This window comes from Manihot esculenta, chromosome 18 (genome assembly GCF_001659605.2).
Source record: "Manihot esculenta cultivar AM560-2 chromosome 18, M.esculenta_v8, whole genome shotgun sequence".
Classification (NCBI taxonomy): Eukaryota; Viridiplantae; Streptophyta; class Magnoliopsida; order Malpighiales; family Euphorbiaceae; genus Manihot; species Manihot esculenta.
The window spans coordinates 24,046,321-24,066,345 of NC_035178.2; the positions used below are offsets into that span (position 1 = coordinate 24,046,321).

General features: G+C 40.1%; 1 long non-coding RNA gene across 1 annotated transcript; it reads right to left on the bottom strand.

Annotated features, from left to right (window-relative positions):
* Positions 1-4,391: 4,391 nt before the first annotated feature.
* Positions 4,392-5,818, bottom strand: LOC122722483. The gene is made up of 2 exons (XR_006349404.1): positions 5,463-5,818; positions 4,392-4,783 (listed from the first exon to the last, which is right to left on the bottom strand). It is a non-coding gene; the product is annotated as an uncharacterized LOC122722483 (long non-coding RNA).
* Between the last annotated feature and the right edge of the window lie 14,207 nt (positions 5,819-20,025).

Sequence of the window (20,025 nt, forward strand, 5' to 3'; positions counted from 1 at the left end):
TAGCAAAAACTCAAAATCTTTATTAATTGGAATGAGTTACAGAGGTAACAGGGGAAGAGTGTTCACTGGTTTCGCGTCTGGGCGTATGTTCAGCTGGTGAGACATGATCTAATGGTTGATGCCGAGCATGTCGGCCGGCTTCCAAGCAAAACTTTTCGCATGTCCTCATACCAGGTCCTTTATTGATATTTTTTGCTCCTCCCTCAGGCTTGTGTTCATGCTGAACATTTTTTTTTGGATTCTCTTCATCTAGGCTGAAATTTTCAAGCTTCCCGATCAATTGGGTTCTTTGTTCTTTCTCCTCATCCCTGACTTCTATAATTTCAAGGTGTACTTCCTCTTCTTCTTCCCTTTCCATTGTTGCCAAGTACACCAACTGTGATTCTTCTTATCTTCCCTTCATGGTGGCCACTCCTCCCTCAATGGGAAACTTCATGCACAAGTATCGGATACTCGTGGCTACCTCAAAGTCATACAAGATAAATCGGCCCAAGATGGCGTTATATGCCAATAGTAACTTGACTACTAGGAACTAGGCATATTGGGTTCATGTGGTGGGCAGAGTGCCTAGAGTTAGTAACAACTTAATCTTCCTTCCACCAGCATAGGCATCCTGCCTATTCCTTTTACTAGGGCTTGGTATTTTATCATGTCTTCATCGGCTATTTTCATGGCCTTGAACACCCGGTAGGGTAGGAGGTTTACCTTGCTCCCATCATCCACCAGAATTTTCTGGACTTTGAAGTTGTTGATGATGGCTTCTACTACCAAAGCATCATCGTGGGGCATTTTCACCCCTTCTCCGTCGGCTACAGAAAAGCTTACTACCCTAGGGATGTGTTCGGCAACCTGTATAACTTCTAACTCTTTCAACCTGCCACTCTTTCTTCTTTATTTGTTTGCCCGGAGAGGTTGCACTACTTCATCTCTGACTATCATGCTGATAGTTTCGCTTGATCCATTATTCACGGGCCTTATCGCCCTTTCTCTTATGGGCTCCCTTCTCTCCTCCAACCTGTTTATGGCCATTGCGTCCTTCTTGACAAAGTTTTTTAAATGTCCCCTCTTTATCAACTTTTATATTTCATTTCTCAACTGGCAGCAGTTCTTTGTGTCATGACCATTGGTTCAATGAAATTGGCAGTATTGTTTTGGGTCCTAAGTCTTGGGGTTGGACCATAGAGGTTGAGGCCATGATATCAAGTTTTTATCTTGCACCACTACCGGGATTTCCGCTATGGAGACGTTTAGGGGAGTGACGTCCGGTGTTAAGGGGGTCTAGGTTGCTGCTCAGCTTCTCTGTTACCGTGGTATTTTCCCAATGCTCCCAAGCTTCGATTAGGCCTTTGATCTATGTGTTCCCTCCTTCAGTCCTCTAGACATCCCCTCATCAAATCCCTTTCCCAAGACTCCTTAACAAATCTACTGATCATCATGGCATCATCTTGCCTAATGTACTTCTCAGCCCGCTGCATCAGTTCTGCCAATATGGTTGGTGGCTTCCTGCTTAAAGACCCAAAGAACTAGGCAGAGATGGTCCCCTTCTACATTGCCTCTATAGCTCTAGACTCATCCAAGTTTGGAATCTGAAGGGTTCCGCATTAAAGCGAGCCATGTATTCTCGCAAGGTTTCGTCTTTCCTTTGTCTGATTGTCTCCAGGTAGCTGGTTTTTCTTTGAGCTAAGACGCTAGCTATGAATCTTCTCATGGACGAGTTGGCCAGGTCATAGAAAGTCTTGATGCTTTATTCTTTCAAATTGTTAAACCAGTCAAGACTGCCCCTGTTAGGGTAGTTGGGAATACCTTGCAGAGCAAGACATTAGAGTGAGTTTGCAGCTCCATGAAAGTCTTATAGTTGATTATATGGTCCCTAGGATTTCCTGTGCCATTGCATGCTCCCATGGTCAGCATTAGGAACTTTTTAGGAATGGTTTCTTCTTGAATATGGGCCACGAATAGGGAGGATGTCCTCAGACTTGCATGTGCTCCTGTTTGCTTTTTTAGTTCGGCTAGCAACTCTTCCTTTAGCCTTTCCAGCTTCTCAGCCACTCTTTCTTCTTTCAAGTCAGTTTTTCTGACATTCCCCAGGGTTTTTGAACTAGTTCCTTCTTCTTTGCTCTCTACTTTGTATCTCTCCAATGCTGCACTTCTACTCATGTTAGCGTCCTCTTCTATTAGGTTCCTCACTGCTCAGCTCCTAGATTTAGTTGGGGGCTCCCTGACAGGCTCGTCCTCTCTTCTTCTTCTGGTCATATGGACTTTGGTTAATTGCTCGCGTTTTCTATTTTTGAGATAAATGTAGGTGTGGGTATTTGGCTAAGAGTTGCAGTTGGTATCGAGTTCATAACCATTGGTGGAGCAAGGCCCCTTTGCTGTATGGTCTGGTTCATCCACATCATAGTTTGTTATAGTTGCATTAACATAGCTTGTAAGTCTTAATTTGATATGTGAGTTTGAGGAATGCTGTTTATTAGAGTACAGTTGCTAGTATAAGGAATGTTAGACATTGTTTGGGTTGAGGGGAGTGGGAATAATGTCATAGGAAATCCCTAAGGGTTAGGAGTTTTTAGAGTTGGGTTTTTATTTCCGACGGGTGTTGATGGGCTTTTTTCTTAGTTAGCCATATGGATCTCAATGAGTTTTATTTGAAAAATTCTGGTGATTGGATAATCTTCCTTCGTTTCCCACAAACGGTGCTAATTGATGATGTGAGATCCAGTGGGTTTAATGAGATGTGTAAGCATGGGCAAAGGGATTTGATTTTACAAAAAAATTAATAGATCTGGATGGGTGGTTGGAAGTTAATAAGGTAGAATTCTGGTTAGTGGAGATTGAGGTTTGGAGGAGGATCTGTGTGTATAGTGTATGGTTGGTTCAGGGGTATTTATACCCCGATCATCTTGGTATCCTCTGGCTGACGTCTCATCGGATTAGATAGTAATATGTCGTGGCAGATATGTCAAGCGGCTCATTAATTATTGGCAGTAAGCTAATAAATGCTGAACTAGTTAGCTCATATCATGTCCATCGTGTGTGTCATGTCTGTTAGCTCTACCACACACGCAATCACAATCCTAGTAAGGTCTCGCATGTTTCAAAGAGGTTTGCTCATTGACTCCAGGCTGTGAAGGGGTCATCCAGCCCGTCTTGGATATCAGTAAGATCAGGGTGCTAGAGGTCCAATTTTCATATTGTATAGGTTGGACTTTTCACTATTCGGTCGGACCGAATGGCATGGTTCATAAAATTTTTCTATATTTTATGTACACATGTCATCATTTTAACTGGTTATGTTATCCTTATGTTATAAGATGTGTTAATATAAATTACAAATTAATTGATATATTAATTATCAAATTCATTTCCTCCTATTCACATGCATCAGTGGTATTTTGCTTACATGTTACATAGGTTGTTAGCCTTTTTCTTATTCTTATTTCATTGTCATTGATGCATTATTTTAATACAACATATTTTATGTATAGAATTGACAAACTTATTTTTTCATTTTTCTATAGTTGTTTTAGTATTTAGTTTCTCAAAGAAGTGTGAAAAAAGAAAAAGAAAAAAAGTTTCAGTCATGCTATTTGTATTTCTCGTCTAGCAAGTGCCAATGCTTTTGTGTGCTTTGACTAGACTCACGCACATGTACGCGATATGCATTTGATATAAAAGGTAATATTATTTTTTCACTTTAATTTCACACGTTTAACTCATAAGAATCTAAGAATATATGGAAGATAGAGAAAGATGATGAGATAAGAACTTATTTTTGTCAAAAACCTAATCTTTCCCTAATCTTCATGAGAGTTCAAATCAACCCTTTCCCACGCCTAATTAAATCAGCACAATATATTATGAGGAGACAATAGGAGTGAGAAAGGAAGGGAAGTTCCTACCATACTAGCAAATAGGAGTTCTTTTCCTTTTTCTTTTGTGTATTTCTAAGTCCTTGGTAAAATTAATTATCTTCCATAAATATACTTTCTTTCACTTGTATTATAAATATTATTTACAATCCATATAATTGTTTATATATAATAAAATATTATTATAAATATCATTTTCAATTCTTTCCCATCCCACCCTTAGTTAGGGGCAGACAAAACATGATATGAGTAGTGAACAATATTATATATTCTCTAAATGAGCTCAGCTGTTTAACACTATGGAGTTAGTAGTTAGTTAAAGTGGGCATTATATATAAAAGAAAACTGGTCATACTGTAGAGAGGTGGGTGTTTCTGTTGATGCACATTGTCCACTATCCTGTGATGATGATCATATTATTCATATCACAAACTTGGAGATCGTAATTCTGTTCCTTTGTTCCCAAACAAGAAGGCACACTTTGTACCCTAAAGTTGGATCAAATTTCTAAAAAAATGCAAATCAAAGTAAAAGAGAATACAATAATTATATATTCTAACCTTACATTTTGGTTATAATGGCCAACCCAATGATGCATATTGCATCTGCACAGAGACTAGATAACTACATAACACAAAAGAATTGCTCCTATGAGTCAACCTCGCCATCAACAACCATCAGAAAAAAAATGCAAAGTTAGGTAATTTTTATATCTATGATTGCATCAGAATAATAAATAAAAATAAATTATTATTGTATATATTCTTTAATTAATATAATGATGATGATCCAGAAGTAGAGAGAGAAAAAAGAAATTTAAAAATGCAATTAGAAAAGAAAGCGACGAGACCATGAGCTGAACGAAGTTGGCGAAGAGTCAACATCCTCAGTAATTAATCCCATTATTGAAAAGCCTGCAATTTTAAGTCAGAACATAAAACCCCTTGCTTCATAAATCTTCTGGAGAAGACTAGGGTTTCAGAGTTTCAGGTTCAGCCATTAAAACTAGAACAACCAATAGCTGAAAATCAGGGTAACCACAGATCGTATATCATGCTATGATAATCTCGGCAAAACCTGACCCTTCAACATAGAAAACGCTAAGAAAGACCACAGATCATTCAATTTATGCAGAAAAACCTAAATTAGATAAACAAACTAGGAAGAATTAAGTTCTATCAACTTAAAAAAATTTATTAGTTTATTTTCATTTCAAAATCATTAAACATTTTGTAAAATCCAATGTTTCTTTTACTTTTATTTTAATTTTGTTCGGTATGAATATTAAAATTATATAGGGACTAAATAATTAAAATTATAATTTGTTAAATAATATAAATATTTAAAAGACTAAAACTAGCTAGTTGATACTAATTCACGAAAGAAAAAAGGAAAGCTAAGCCATATAGAAGAGGGGGGGGGGGAATCATTATATGTAACTGAGTTCATTCCAAACCCAAAAATAAAATAAAAGTTTGCTTTTGATAATTATTCTAACAACGAAAGAAACCCAACGACATGCTAAACAAATAATTGTGTTTCCTGTCAAAAAAAGAAAAAGAATATGATGAAGCATCCAGGCTTGTTAGCTACCTTTTTGTACAGAAAGATCTTTAATCTTGCTACATCTTTGAAGTCCAAACACACCCAGATACCAGCTATGTGATCTCTGAAGTTGAAACTGCACTGTAAAAGAAGAAAGAAAGCAAGAAGAACCTGTGAAACTCAGGATAGATAGCGCCATTAATGATTTTTTTTTTTTTTTTTTTTTTTTTTGAGATTAACCCAAAAATCAATAACCATTATCATTGCTTATGGCGCTATCCCTCCTGAGCTTTACAGAGTCTCCCATACTCTATATATAGAAACTCTATCAGGACTTGAATGGTAGGAGTGGGAAGAAGAGGGCATTAAGAGTCTATTTATAAAGAGGAAATAAGTGAAATTTCAGTGAAATAAGAATGAGTAAAATGAGTGGTGGGACGTTTTTTTTTCCTTAAAAAAAAAAATATTTGTTGGTTTTTGTGATAGAATTGTTTTTTTTTCTTTATGTTATTATACGGCTGCCGACTACGCTGTTCTTCATTTTCTTACGCTTGGGATACGATAATGGATTTAGATGTTTCCAGATTCCAAAATAGCCTTGATTTTCTCCACTACTGCAGTTTTGCCGGAATTCTTTCAACTCTGTCTTAGAGTATCATCAACAATGTCTAGCTGGTAGTTTACCCAATCTTGACCATCGGATTTATTTATTTACTTTTATTATTATTAGTACCCTCATGTAATATTAAAAAAATTAATTATGGCAAAACAAAATATGCTTTTGAAAGTATATTAAAATTAATTTGATATTAATTGAAATATAATATGATTAAAATAAATGATAACACATAATAACTTAATAAAAAAAAATGCATCTCTCAAATTAAATTAGAAAAACTTCTTTATACACTAAATTGATAGCTTCATTTGCAATATCCTCAATAAATTAAAATCCTTGAGAGAGTAACGTTTTTCCATGTGTAAATACAAGTTTCTTAAGAAATAATTTCATATAAAACATTGATTGCACGAGTAAATTTAAGAGATTTCATATTATACTCTTTTAATTTTTAATTTTCAATTTAAAAAAAAAATATTAATTGACAGTAATCATGCTAAAAACATAATGTAACTGAAAACTGTCTTCATTTACTATTTATTACATCTATTTATTCAAATAAAGTCATGCAATTAACAAACTGTATTATATGTTAGACACATATATTGAAATAAAAATCTATAAGATATATAAGGGAATTTCAAATTTTAAAACAAATTATAATTGAAATTACGTTTAGACATGAACTCAAACTACAGGCATTCAAAATTTCTTGTTTCAGCAAAGTAGAAAATTACAAATATAGTTCTACCTTATAATATTATTAGAGTAAGCTAGTTTATTAACACAAAATGTTATTAAAAAAAAATCATATGCCCCACATAAATGAAAATTATAAAATTCACCCCTTATTTTAAATTAAATTAAATATTATAAATTTAATCAACTTAAATAGTAGTATATTATTTTAATAATCGTATAACCAACTCGTATTGTAATAATTAATAAAATAATAATAAATATTCATGAAAAATATAAATATTAAAAATTAATAATGAAACAATAAAATCAATTATATCTTACGACTAATTAAATTAAAATTTTAATCATTCTTGGACCGAAAGGATAATTTAGTTGTACATAAAAAAAAAAATATTTTCAGTCTCCCAAACTTAATCGAGAGTAGAAGATGATGCGTCTATTCAAAAAAAAACTATCCTTTAAATACTAATAATAATTTTTTAATTTCTAAAAGTCCAAAATAAATAGAAAAGGTGCATTTTAAACCCTCTAAAAGCGCTAACTGGCTGTTGATAGGAAAGTTCAGCTTAATCTCGTGTCTGTCATTCTTTCAAAATAGGACTCTTGGCTTTTTTTTCCTTGAATTTTATTACGCCCATAACTTTAACTCATGGTAAAATGCATTTGTATCAAAAAATTAGAGTTCAAAATAAATTCTAGTCTTTGTCTTTGATACGTACAGATGCATATTTTAAAAAAGAAATAATAACTGCATATTTTAAAATTTAAAATTAAATAAAATAATAACTGAAGTTTTTAAAAAATTTTATATAATTAGTTTAGATAAATTTATTTAATTTAAATTAATATATTTCTAGTTAATAATCAAATTAATTTTAAGTTGATTTATTTATCTGCCATTATTATGAGTTGAATTAAATTTTAATTATTTGGATATGATAGAATTCTATTTTAATTTGGATTCAGAATCTCTATAATGAAAACATTATTCTTTTATAGAACGCTTTAATGATGAAATAGAATCATAAAAATGATCTAATTATAACTTAATGAAAAATATAGATGTCAAATTAAATTATGTGAAAGGTAAAAAAAGATATATATATATATAATTTGTTGCAATTTATGTTGAAACTAGCAGTAAATAAGAAGAAATTTAACTTGTAGCCTTTTGCATTAAACTAAACAGGGATGAAAAAAAATAAATTTAAAAATTTTAAGTTGAGCTATACTAATTTTTAAAATTTAGATTAAATTATAAAATAATAAATATTTTGATTTTTTTATTAAATTTATCCAAACTAACCATCCAACACTCCGAAATAAGAGAATATATGCATAATTTAAAAATATTAAATTATAAAATTAATGGATTTGAATGTTGCTTCTATCATTTGAAAATAAAAGTCTCATTTAGGGGATGCGATATTTTTATTTTATTATTATTTTTAATATTTTAAAACATAACAATGTGTAATGAATTTATTTTCATTATAATTTTAATAGACATCATTGTGATAAATGTATTATGAATATGATATTTTATAACTAAAAAAATGAGCTATCAAAATCCTTGTGTTTTATCCAAATGAAAATCCATTCAATCTCCTTGTGTTTTATCTAAATGAAAATCCATTCAATCTAAAATATCCAACCAATTTTAACCATTGGGTTAGATTGGTTATTGATGTGACCAGAAAATATAGTTGTATTGTGATTAGCTAAATTTGCAACAAAGAGAACTTGAGTGTAATATCCGGCTAGACTCCGACGTTGGAATTCATATCGTCCGGCGGAATCTCGGATGTCGGAAACCTCTAAAAGGGTAAAATATGTTTTTCTAAAATGTTTTCAAGTGTTTTAAGGTTTTAAGTAAGAAAGAAATTGAGTTTTTAAAAGAAAAGCATCATGGAGGAAAATCAAGGTTCGGCTGCCGAATCTCATGTTCGGCCGCCGAACTTGGTAGAGTTTTGGAGTCACCTTTGGCTTCCGAAGGTGGTCTGGCCAGCCACCTATAAAAGGCCCCATGTCCGAAAATGGGCGAGCTTTCTCCTCCATTTTCGGGTAAAGGTAAGTTCATGCCCTCCCATGATTGGTTTTGAGGTTTTCCTTCAAATCCTACAAATTTCTAACAAGTTTTAACTTGGTTTTAAAGTTTTTGAGCAAAGATCGAAGTTTGGAAGCTTGGAGACCTCCGGAACCCATTTTCCCCAAATCTCCAAGTTGGGTCACGTTTTCTCTCGATCTTCAAGAGGTAAGCGTCGATCCTCGCCTCCTTCGATGATTTAAACAAGTTTTATGAAGGTTTACGGGGTAGAAATGCATGTTTAGGAGTGTTGTGTTTGAGTTTGGAAGGTTTGGGAGGCAAAGTGTGCATAAAGGCTGAGTTCTGCCACTTCTGGAAGAACTCAGGTTCGGCAGCCGAAGGCACTTTCGGCCGCCGAACCTGCCTGTGGAGGCAAGCTTTTGGCTGCCGAACCCTGCCCCCGAAAGTTGGACTTTCGGCTCTGGAGGGGAGTTTCGCCTGCCGAAAGTGGCTGAGTTTCGGCTCTGGAGGGACTTTCGGCCGCCGAATCTGCCGCCGAAAGTGCCCTGTTCAGCCTTCCTTTGCATGATTTCTATGATTGTTTTATGATGTTTTAGGGGGTTTTTGGAGAGTAGTTTAGAGTTATGTTAGTGTATGTTTGGTCCCTCATTTTGAGTCCACCTGTGTAGGTTTGGACCCGAGGAACCGAGGACCCCAGCAGTGAGTTAGCTGCTTCAGAATCTCTTCAGAGTCAACCTGAAGTGAGTAGAATGGATCTTTATGTTTCAAAGTAAACTAAATTTGAGCATGTTCATGCATCACGAATGCCATGAGATATATTAGGGTGTTTGCATTAGAATTCACGAATATATTGCATTGCATACTTTGATGTTGTTGTGGATGGATGTTGGATGACCCATTAGTCTTCGATATAATGTGATGATGATATAGTGTGGAAGTCCGGTTGACCCATTCTACGTCCCGGCATAATGTAAGAGAAAGTCTGGTTGACTGTAATACCCGGCTAGACTCCGGTATCGGAATTCCTACCGTCCGGTGGAATCTCGGATGCTGGAAACCTCTAGAAGGGTAAAACCATGTTTTCATAAAATGTTTTAATGTATTTTATGATTTTAAGTAAAAAGGAAATTGAGTTTTGAATGAAAAAGACTACGGAGGCATTTCCAGGTTCGGCTGCCGAACCTAAAGTTCGGCCGCCGAACCTAAAGTTCGGCCGCCGAACATTGGATGGTTTAGGGTGGGCAAGTTAGGCTTCCGAAAGAGACAAAGGTTCGGCCGTCGAACCTCATGTTCGGCCGCCGAACTTACATGAGTTTTGGAGGCACTTTAGGCTACCGAAAGGTGGTCTGGCAGCCCCTATAAAAGGGCTCCATGGCCGAAATGGGCGAGCTTTCTCTCCATTTTCGGCCAACGGTGAGTCCATGCCCTCCCATGGTCGTTTTTTATGTTTTTCCTCCAATATTTCATGTTTTAACAAGTTTTATCTTGGTTTGAAGATATTTGAGCAAAAAAGAGCAAGTTTTGGAACTTGGAGACCCAAGGAGCGAGATCTCCCCCATCTCCGAGTGGGATCGTCTTCCCTCTCGATCTTCAAGACGTAAGAGTAGATCCATACTTCTTTTCATGTTTTAGTTGAGTTTCATGAAGTTTCTTGGGGTAGAAATGCATGTATAGGTTTATGTTGAGTTTTTGGTTTATGTTGAGTTTATGAGCAATGTGAGCTATATATGTATGTTTGATGTGTTGTAGTTGGGGTTTAGGATAGTTTGAAGCCCCTAGGAGCTTATATGCTTGAGTTTGCATGTTGTAGAATAGGTAAATGCATGTTGAATGAGTTGAGAGGCTTTTGTGCATGTTAGAGGCTGAGTTTCTGCCCTTGGGAAGAACTCAGGTTCGGCAGCCGAAGGCTCTTTCGGCCGCCGAACCTGCCTGTGGTAGCATGTATCGGCTGCCGAACCCTGCCCCCGAAAGAGGACTTTCGGCTCTGGAAGGGAGTTTCGGCTGCCGAAGGTGCCGCCGAATATGCATGAGTTTCGTCTCTGGAGGGAACCTTCGGCAGCCGAAAGTGCCGCTGAAGGTGCATGACTTTCGGCTCTGGAGGGACTTTCGGCCGCCGAACCTGTCGCCGAAAGTGCCCTGTTCAGCCTTCCTTTGCATGATTTATGTGATTGTTTTATGGTATTTTAGGGAGTTTTTGGGGAGTATTTTAGAGTCATGTTCATGTATGTTGGGTCCCTCATTTGAGTCCACCTGTGTAGGTTCGGACCCGAGGAACCGAGGACCCCAGCAGTGAGTTAGCTGCTTCAGAGTCTTTGGAGCATCAGCCAGAGGTGAGTGGAATAAACTTTATGTTTAAAGTAAATGAATTTTGAGCATGATACATGCATCACGTACGCCATGAGATATTCTAGGTTGTTTGCATTAGAATTCACGAATATGTTGCATTGCATAATTTGATGATGATGCGGATGGATGTTGAATGACCCTTTAGTCCTCGTATGTTATGGTATGATGATGATACGGTATGGATAGCCAGTGAGGCCCATTCCACGCCCCTGGCACTATGTTAAGAGAAAGACCAGTGAGGCCCATTCTACGCCCCTGGCGCTATGGAATGTTATGCTATGTTATGTTATGTTAAGAGAAAGACCAGTGAGGCCCATTCTATGCCCCTGGCACGATTGGACTATGTAGAGGACTATAGGTGACAAGTCCATCCTTGATGTGATTTGTTTGTGATGTGACGCATTTCATGAAAGCATGAATGTTAATATGATGTTTTATGTTATTCTGCTCACTGGGCTCTAGTAGCTCACCCCACCCCCTTAATCCCCCAGGTTTGCAGGTACGGGATAGACCAGGAGGTCAGCTAGAGTAAAGTTATGGTTATGTAATAGCTAGTGGTGGACATGATAAATATTGAAATGTAATGTATAGTTCAGTAATATAATGAATAGTATTAAACAGTTATGTAAAGTAATGATGTTATTGAGGATAGAATTGTGCTTGACCCTAGTATGTTGTTAATCCATTTTTAGTACATGATTTTAACGATGTTTATGCAAACCAAACTTAATATATATTATGTTACCCCATTGGAGCATTGTTGAGGACTCCAATGTGGGGTTAATGATTATGTTTATGAGTTGTGCATGCACAGGTTGAGTTTGGTGATTGAATGAGAAAGTTCAAAATTTTTATGTAACTTATTGATCATGTATGGGATTAAACAGGTTTACAGGATGTATGTCAGGCTTGCTACGAGTCCCGGCAGCCTTATACCGATCTGGATCCTATCGCCGGTAGCGGTCCGGATTCCGGGTCGTTACAGATTGGTATCAGAGCCCTAGGTTCATATGGTCGGACCTAGAGTGTCGGGCTCATAGATGTTCTAGAAGGTCAAGCACAATAGGAAAATCATGTCCACTAGGATAGGATGTAGAGTCCTGTCTTGAATAATGATGTGAAATGCCATGGTTATATGCATGTGCATTAATAATATGCTATGTATGTGATGTATGTGATGCGGGTTCATGTGTTTGCACATGAACCATTTGATGGTAATGTTTTTGTGATGGGTGTTGTTTTTCAGTAAGCAAGATGAGAGGAACTCGTCGATCTGCACGATTGACTGGAGTACCACCCCAAGACGAGGGCACAGATGCCCGTCCTCCAGCATTGCCTAGGGCAATGTCCTGCAGGTCTAGCAGGGAGAGAACATCAAGGGACCCTAGAAGGTCTTTTGATGTGAGTAGAAGGGGGACAGTGCAAGGAGGAATGTCAGAGGATGTAGGGGATGATATGGATGTGGACCAGAGGAGGGATGGCAGTCTTGGAGTGAGTATATCGGAAGAGGGTATGGGAGAGTCCCAAGGAGGCACTTAGGCCTCAGGATTTGTTCAGCCACCCCAGTATCCACCCTTTTCACAGAATCCCGAGTATTCGATGGGAGGTACATCGGATTACCCTAGCTTTAGCCCTTACCACTCACACATGCCATACCCACCTTTCTACCCACCATACCCACAGTACCCTATATACCCACCCCCATCTTTCTACCCAGGTATAGCAAACCCTACCCCAGGGGATGTTGCACCTCCTCCACCACCAGCAGCACCTACTGTCCCAGAAATTCAAATACCAAAACCTAGCTCATCTGGAGGGAGCAAGGTCAAGATGACCGATTACATGAAGCTGGGTGCTCCCCAGTATGAAACCAGTGATGACCCGTTTGTGTACCTTGAGAGGGTCAGAACGATTACAGATGAGATAGGAGCTGATGATAGTAGAGCCATTCAGATGGCTGGATTCACACTGAAGTGCAAGAAGGCACGAGAGTGGTTTAAAAACTATGTGAACCCGAGGTTGGACAGCCTATCATGGGAGGAGTTTACTAATGAGTTTGCAGGATGGGCTTTCCCTGACAGTTCAAGGGAGCTGAAGATGATTGAATTTGAACGGTTGAGGCAGACAGATGAGATGAGTGTGGATGAGTACACGGACAGGTTCTTGGAATTGTTGCCATTTGCTGGGCAAAATCTGGACACAGATCAGAAGAAGTCAAGGAGGTATATCATGAAGCTCCATTCCAGGTATTCCTCCTTGATCCAGTCAGCAGAGAGGGAGAGTTTCCATGCCATAGTGGATATGGCTCGGAGAATGGAGGCTAGTGCAATCATCGAAGGGAAAGTCAAGCAGTCAGTGGCACAGCCTTCTGGTTCCAAGACCCCAGGTGGGGGAACGTTAGACCCTTCATCTTTGAGTTCAGGTAGTAAGAGGTGGGGCAGTACCACCAAGAAGTCAAAGAAGAACAAGTTCTGGAACAAGATCAAGTCAGGTCTGGGATTAGGAAGTGGCTCGAGCTCAGGTGCAGATAATGCAGTATGTATGAAGTGTAGGAAGCCGCACAAAGGAGTATGTCGGTTTGGGACGACAGCCTACTTCAGATGTGGGCAGGAGGGACACATGGCTCGGGAGTGTCCTAGAGCAGCTTTTGTGGCACAGTCTCAGCAGACAGCTTCTGGTAGTGTGGCTCAGCCGGCAGCTCCAGCCGCGACTCAGGCTAGTGGCAGAGGCAGAGGGAGAGGGGCAGCCTCTTCTTCAGCGGGTTTCAGGGGTGAAGGTCCATCAGCTCCAGCACGGATCTTCACCGTGACTCAGCAGGAGGCAAATGCATCAAACACAGTGGTGTCAGGTAATCTCATCATTGGTTGTTCTGATGTTTATGCCTTAATGGACCCTGGTGCATCGCATTCTTTTATTGCTCTGAGAGCCATCGAGAGGTTGGGGTTGATGGTCTCTGGGTTAGAGTGTCCCCTATGGGTCAGTGGACCCAAATGTGACCCGTCAGTGGCAGAGTCAGTCTGCCAGTGTAGTCCAGTTTTTGTGGAGGGAAGATGCCTTTCTACTGACCTTGTGGTTCTAGATTTGATAGATTTTGACGTCATTCTAGGGATGGATTGGCTGTCTACCCATGGTGCTACCTTGGGTTGCAGAGACAAGGTAGTCAGGTTTAGATGTCAGGATGGGTCAGAGGTTGTCTTCAGAGGAGACAGGAGGGGTACACCTAGAGGTTTGATATCAGCCCTACAGGCTCGTAGGCTGCTCAGGAGGGGTTTTCAGGGTTTTCTAGCTAATGTGAGAGAGCTGGATAGTCATGTTAGAGAGCCCACCTCAGTGCCCGTGGTCAGTGAGTTTTTAGATGTGTTCCCAGACAAGCTGCCAGGTTTACCACCTGCTAGGGAGATAGAGTTCGAAATTGAGTTGATGCCTGGAACTAGACCGATCTCTATCCCTCCCTATAGGATGGCGCCAGCAGAATTGAAGGAGCTTAAAGAGCAGTTGCAAGAGTTGGTAGATAAGGGCTTCATCCGACCGAGTACCTCACCTTGGGGTGCTCCAGTGCTATTTGTGAAAAAGAAGGATGGATCCCTCAGACTTTGTATCGACTACAGGCAGTTGAACAAGGTCACTACCAAGAATAAGTACCCGTTGCCAAGGATCGATGATCTATTTGACCAGCTAGCCGGAGCAGGTTGTTTCTCCAAGATAGATCTGAGATCGGGGTACCATCAGCTGAGGATAAGAGAAGAGGATGTACCGAAGACAGCATTCAGGACCAGATATGGGCACTATGAGTTCCTTGTGATGCTGTTCGGGTTAACCAATGCCCCTGCAGCATTCATGGATCTCATGAACAGAGTGTTTAGCCAGTACCTGGATCACTTTGTTATTGTCTTCATAGATGATATCTTAGTGTATTCTAGGAATGCAGAGGAGCATGCCCATCATCTGAGGTTGGTTTTGCAGACCTTAAGGGAACACGGCTTGTATGCCAAGTTCTCCAAGTGTGAGTTCTGGCTGAGGAGCATTTCATTTTTGGGGCATGTGGTGTCAGAAAATGGAATCGAGGTAGACCCCAAGAAAGTGGAAGCTGTAGCTAACTGGCCTAGACCCACTACAGTGACAGAGATCAAGAGCTTCTTGGGTTTGGCAGGTTACTACAGGAGGTTCGTTCAGGACTTCTCTAAGATTGCAGCTCCTATGACCAGACTGACTAAGAAGAACCAGAGGTTTGTGTGGACCGACCAGTGTGAAGAGAGCTTTGAGGAGCTAAAGAAGAGGTTGACGTCAGCACCGGTGTTAGCTCTGCCAACGAGTAATGAAGACTTCACGATTTTCTGTGATGCGTCCCGTGTGGGACTGGGTTGTGTGCTGATGCAGAATGAAAGGGTGATTGCTTATGCTTATAGGCAGCTGAAGAAGCACGAGTTGAATTACCCTACACATGACCTAGAAATGGCAGCGGTGATCTTTGCACTCAAGATGTGGAGGCATTACCTTTATGGGGTAAAATGTGAGATCTTCACAGATCATAAGAGCCTACAGTACATCTTGAGTCAGAGGGAGTTGAATCTGAGGCAGAGAAGATGGGTAGAACTGCTTAGTGACTATGATTGCAAGATTCAGTACCATCTGGGTAAGGTGAATGTTGTGGCAGACGCCTTAAGCTGGAAATCACTTGGCAGTTTGTCCCATATTTCAGTAGAGAGGAGGCCAGTAGTGAGGGAGTTCTTCGAACTCATCAATGATGGTTTGCAGTTGGAGTTGTTTGGTACAGGTGCTTTGATAGCCCAAATGAGAGTAACACCTGTGTTTCTGGAGCAGGTGGCTTAGAAACAGCATGAGGACCCAGAGTTAGTGAAGATTGCCAGGACTGTTCAGTCAGACAAGAATGAAGAGTTCAGGTTTGACAGCAAGGGGATCCTCCGCTATGGGAATAGATTGTGTGTACCAGATGACGTGGGTCTGAAGGGAGACATTATGAGAGAGGCTCATAATGCCAGATACATTGTTCACCCTGGAGCCACCAAAATGTATCAAGATCTGAAGAAAGTGTATTGGTGGCCAGCTATGAAAAGAGAAGTGGCACAGTTCGTGTCAACCTGCGAAGTATATCAGAGGGTGAAGCTGGAACATTAGAAGCCGGCTGGAATGCTTAACCCACTACCCATTCCAGAGTGGAAATGGGAAAATATAGCTATGGACTTCGTGTTGGGGTTACCGGCAGCGTCCAATAGATTGGACTCCATATGGGTGATTGTGGACAGACTGAACAAATCTGCTCACTTCATCCCTGTCAGGAGTGGCTATTCTGTGGACAAGTTGGTGTAGGTGTATGTTGATGAGGTTGTTAGGTTGAATGGGGTTCCTGTTTCAATAGTGTCTGATAGAGGGCCCCAGTTCACCTCCAGGTTTTGGCGGAGTCTGCAGAACCCATGGGTACTAGGTTGGATTTTAGCACTGGTTTCCATCCTCAAACGGACGGATAATCAAAGAGGACCATCCAGACAATAGAGGATATGCTCAGAATGTGTGTGCTGGATTTTGGCGGTTCTTGGAGGCAGCATCTACCTCTGGTGGAGTTTGCCTACAATAATAGCCATCATGCTAGCATAGGGATGGCTCCATATGAGGCTTTGTATGGAAGGAAGTGCAGGTCACCTGTTTGCTGGGAAGAAGTTGGAGAAAAGGCCTTGGCAGGGCCTGAGCTTGTAGAGATCACCAGCAGAGTGGTGCCCATAATCAGGGAAAGGATCAAGACTACCGTGAGCAGACAGAAAAGTTATGCAGACATCTGCAGAAGGCAAGTGGAATTTCAGGAGGGGGATTTGGTATTGCTCAAAGTGTCTCCAATGAAAGGGGTGATTCGGTTCGGGAAGAAAGGTAAGCTAGCTCCACGGTACATCGGACCCTTTGAAATCTTGCAAAAGGTCGGGAATGTATCGTATAAGCTGGATTTACCTACTTCAATGGAAAGAATCCATCCGGTTTTCCATGTTTCCATGTTAAGAAAGTTTGTGTCAGATCCGGGCAAGGTTCTTAGTGAGCCTGACGTGGAGATCCAAGAAGATCTCACCTATGTTGAGCAGCCAGTACGAATCCTAGACACCCAAATCAGGAAGCTAAGGTACAAGGAAATTCCGATGGTGAAAGTCCTTTGAAATCACCACAACATCGAAGAGTGTACCTGGGAGACACGGGAGTCCATGCTCCAGCAATATCCTCATCTCTTCTAAGGTGAGTGTTATGTGTTTTTCTTGTATGTTCATGTTTGATGCTATGTATGTTTCTTTGGTGAACATTCGGGGACAAATGTTCTTAAGGGGGGAAGAATGTAATACTCGGCTAGACTCCGGTATCAGAATTCCTACCGTCCGGTGGAATCTTGGATGCCGAGAACCTCTAGAAGGGTAAAACCATGTTTTCATAAAATGTTTTAATGTATTTTATGATTTTAAGTAAAAAGGAAATTGAGTTTTGAATGAAAAAGACTACAGAGGCATTTCCAGATTCGGCCGCCGAACCTAAAGTTCGGCTGCCGAACATTGGATGGTTTAGGGTGGGCAAGTTAGGCTTCCGAAAGAGGCAAAGGTTCGGCCGCCGAACTTGCATGAGTTTTGGAGGCACTTTAGGCTGCCGAAAGGTGGTCTGGCAGCCCCTATAAAATGGCTCCATGGCCGAAATGGGCGAGCTTTCTCCCCATTTTCGGCCAACGGTGAGTCCATACCCTCCCATGGTCGTTTTTGATGTTTTTCCTCCAATCTTTCATGTTTTAACAAGTTTTATCTTGGTTTGATGATATTTGAGCAAAAAAGAGCAAGTTTTGGAACTTGGAGACCCAAGGAGCGAGATCTCCCCCATCTCCGAGTGGGATCGTCTTCCCTCTCGATCTTCAAGAGGTAAGAGTAGATCCATACTTCTTTTCATGTTTTAGTTGAGTTTCATGAAGTTTCTTAGGGTAGAAATGCATGTATAGGTTTATGTTGAGTTTTTGGTTTATGTTGAGTTTATGAGCAATGTGAGTTATATATGTATGTTTGATGTGTTGTAGTTGGGGTTTAGGATAGTTTGAAGCCCCTAGGAGCTTATATGCTTGAGTTTGCATGTTGTAGAATAGGTAAATGCATGTTGAATGAGTTGGGAGGCTTTTGTGTATGTTAGAGGCTGAGTTTCTGCCCTTGGGAAGAACTCAGGTTCGGCAGCCGAAGGCTCTTTCGGCCGCCGAACCTGCCTGTGATAGCATGTATCGGCTGCCGAACCCTGCCCCCGAAAGAGGACTTTCGGTTTTGGAAGGGAGTTTCGGCCGCGAAGGTGCCGCCGAACATGCATGAGTTTCGTCTCTGGAGGGAACCTTCGGCAGCCGAAAGTGTCGCCGAAGGTGCATGACTTTCGGCCGCCGAACCTGCCGCCGAAAGTGACCTGTTCAGCCTTCCTTTGCATGATTTATGTGATTGTTTTATAGTATTTTAGGGGGTTTTTGGGAAGTATTTTAGAGTCATGTTCATGTATGTTTGGTCCCTCATTTGAGTCCACCTGTGTAGGTTCGGACCCGAGGAACCGAGAACCCCAGTAGTGAGTTAGCTGCTTCAGAGTCTTTAGAGTATCAGCCAGAGGTGAGTGGAATAAACTTTATGTTTAAAGTAAATGAATTTTGAGGATGATACATGCATCACGTATGCCATGAGATATTCTATGTTGTTTGCATTAGAATTCATGAATATGTTGCATTGCATAATTTGATGATGATGCGGATGGATGTTGAATGACCCTTTAGTCCTCGTATGTTATGGTATGATGATGATACGGTATGGATAGCCAGTGAGGCCCATTCCACGCCCCTGGCACTATGTTAAGAGAAAGACCAGTGAGGCCCATTCTACGCCTCTGGCACTATGGAATGTTATGCTATGTTATGTTATGTTAAGAGAAAGACCAGTGAGGCCCATTCTACGCCCCTGGCACGATTGGACTATGTAGAGGACTATAGGTGACAAGTCCATCCTTGATGTGATTTGTTTGTTATGTGACGCATTTCATGAAAGCATGAATGTTAATATGATGTTTTATGTTATTCTGCTCACTGCGCTCTAGTAGCTCACCCCACCCCCTTAATCCCCCAGGTTTGCAAGTACGGGATAGACCAGGAGGTCAGCTAGAGTAAAGTTATGGTTATGTAATAGCTAGTGGTGGACATGATAAAGATTAAAATGTAATGTATAGTTCAGTAATGTAATGAATAGTATTAAACAGTTATGTAAAGTAATGATGTTATTGAGGATAGAATTGTGCTTGACCCTAGTATGTTGTTAATCCATTTTTAGTACATGATTTTAACGATGTTTATGCAAACCAAACTTAATATATATTATGTTACCCCATTGGAGCATTGTTGAGGACTCCAATGTGGGGTTAATGATTATGTTTATGAGTTGTGCATGTACTGGTTGAGTTTGGTGATTGAATGAGAAAGTTCAAAATTTTTATGTAATTTGTTGATCATGTATGGGATTAAACAGGTTTACAGGATGTATGTCAGACTTGCTACGGGTCCTGGTAGCCTTATGCAGATCTGGATCCTAGCGCCGGTAGCGGTCCGGATTCCGGATCGTTACATTGACCCATTCTACGTCCCAACATATTGGAATGTTGTGATATGTGATGTTTAAGAGAAAGTCCGGTTGACCCATTCTACGTCCCGGCACATTGGAATGTAGAGGACTATTGGTGACAAGTCCATCCTTGATGTGATTTGTTTGTGATGTGATGCATTTTATGAAAACATGGATTTTAATATAATATTTTATTCTGCTCACTGGGCTCTAGTAGCTCACCCCTTTCCCTTAACCCCCAGGTTTGCAGGTACAGGATAGACCGGGAAGTCTTCCAAGTTGAAGTTGTGT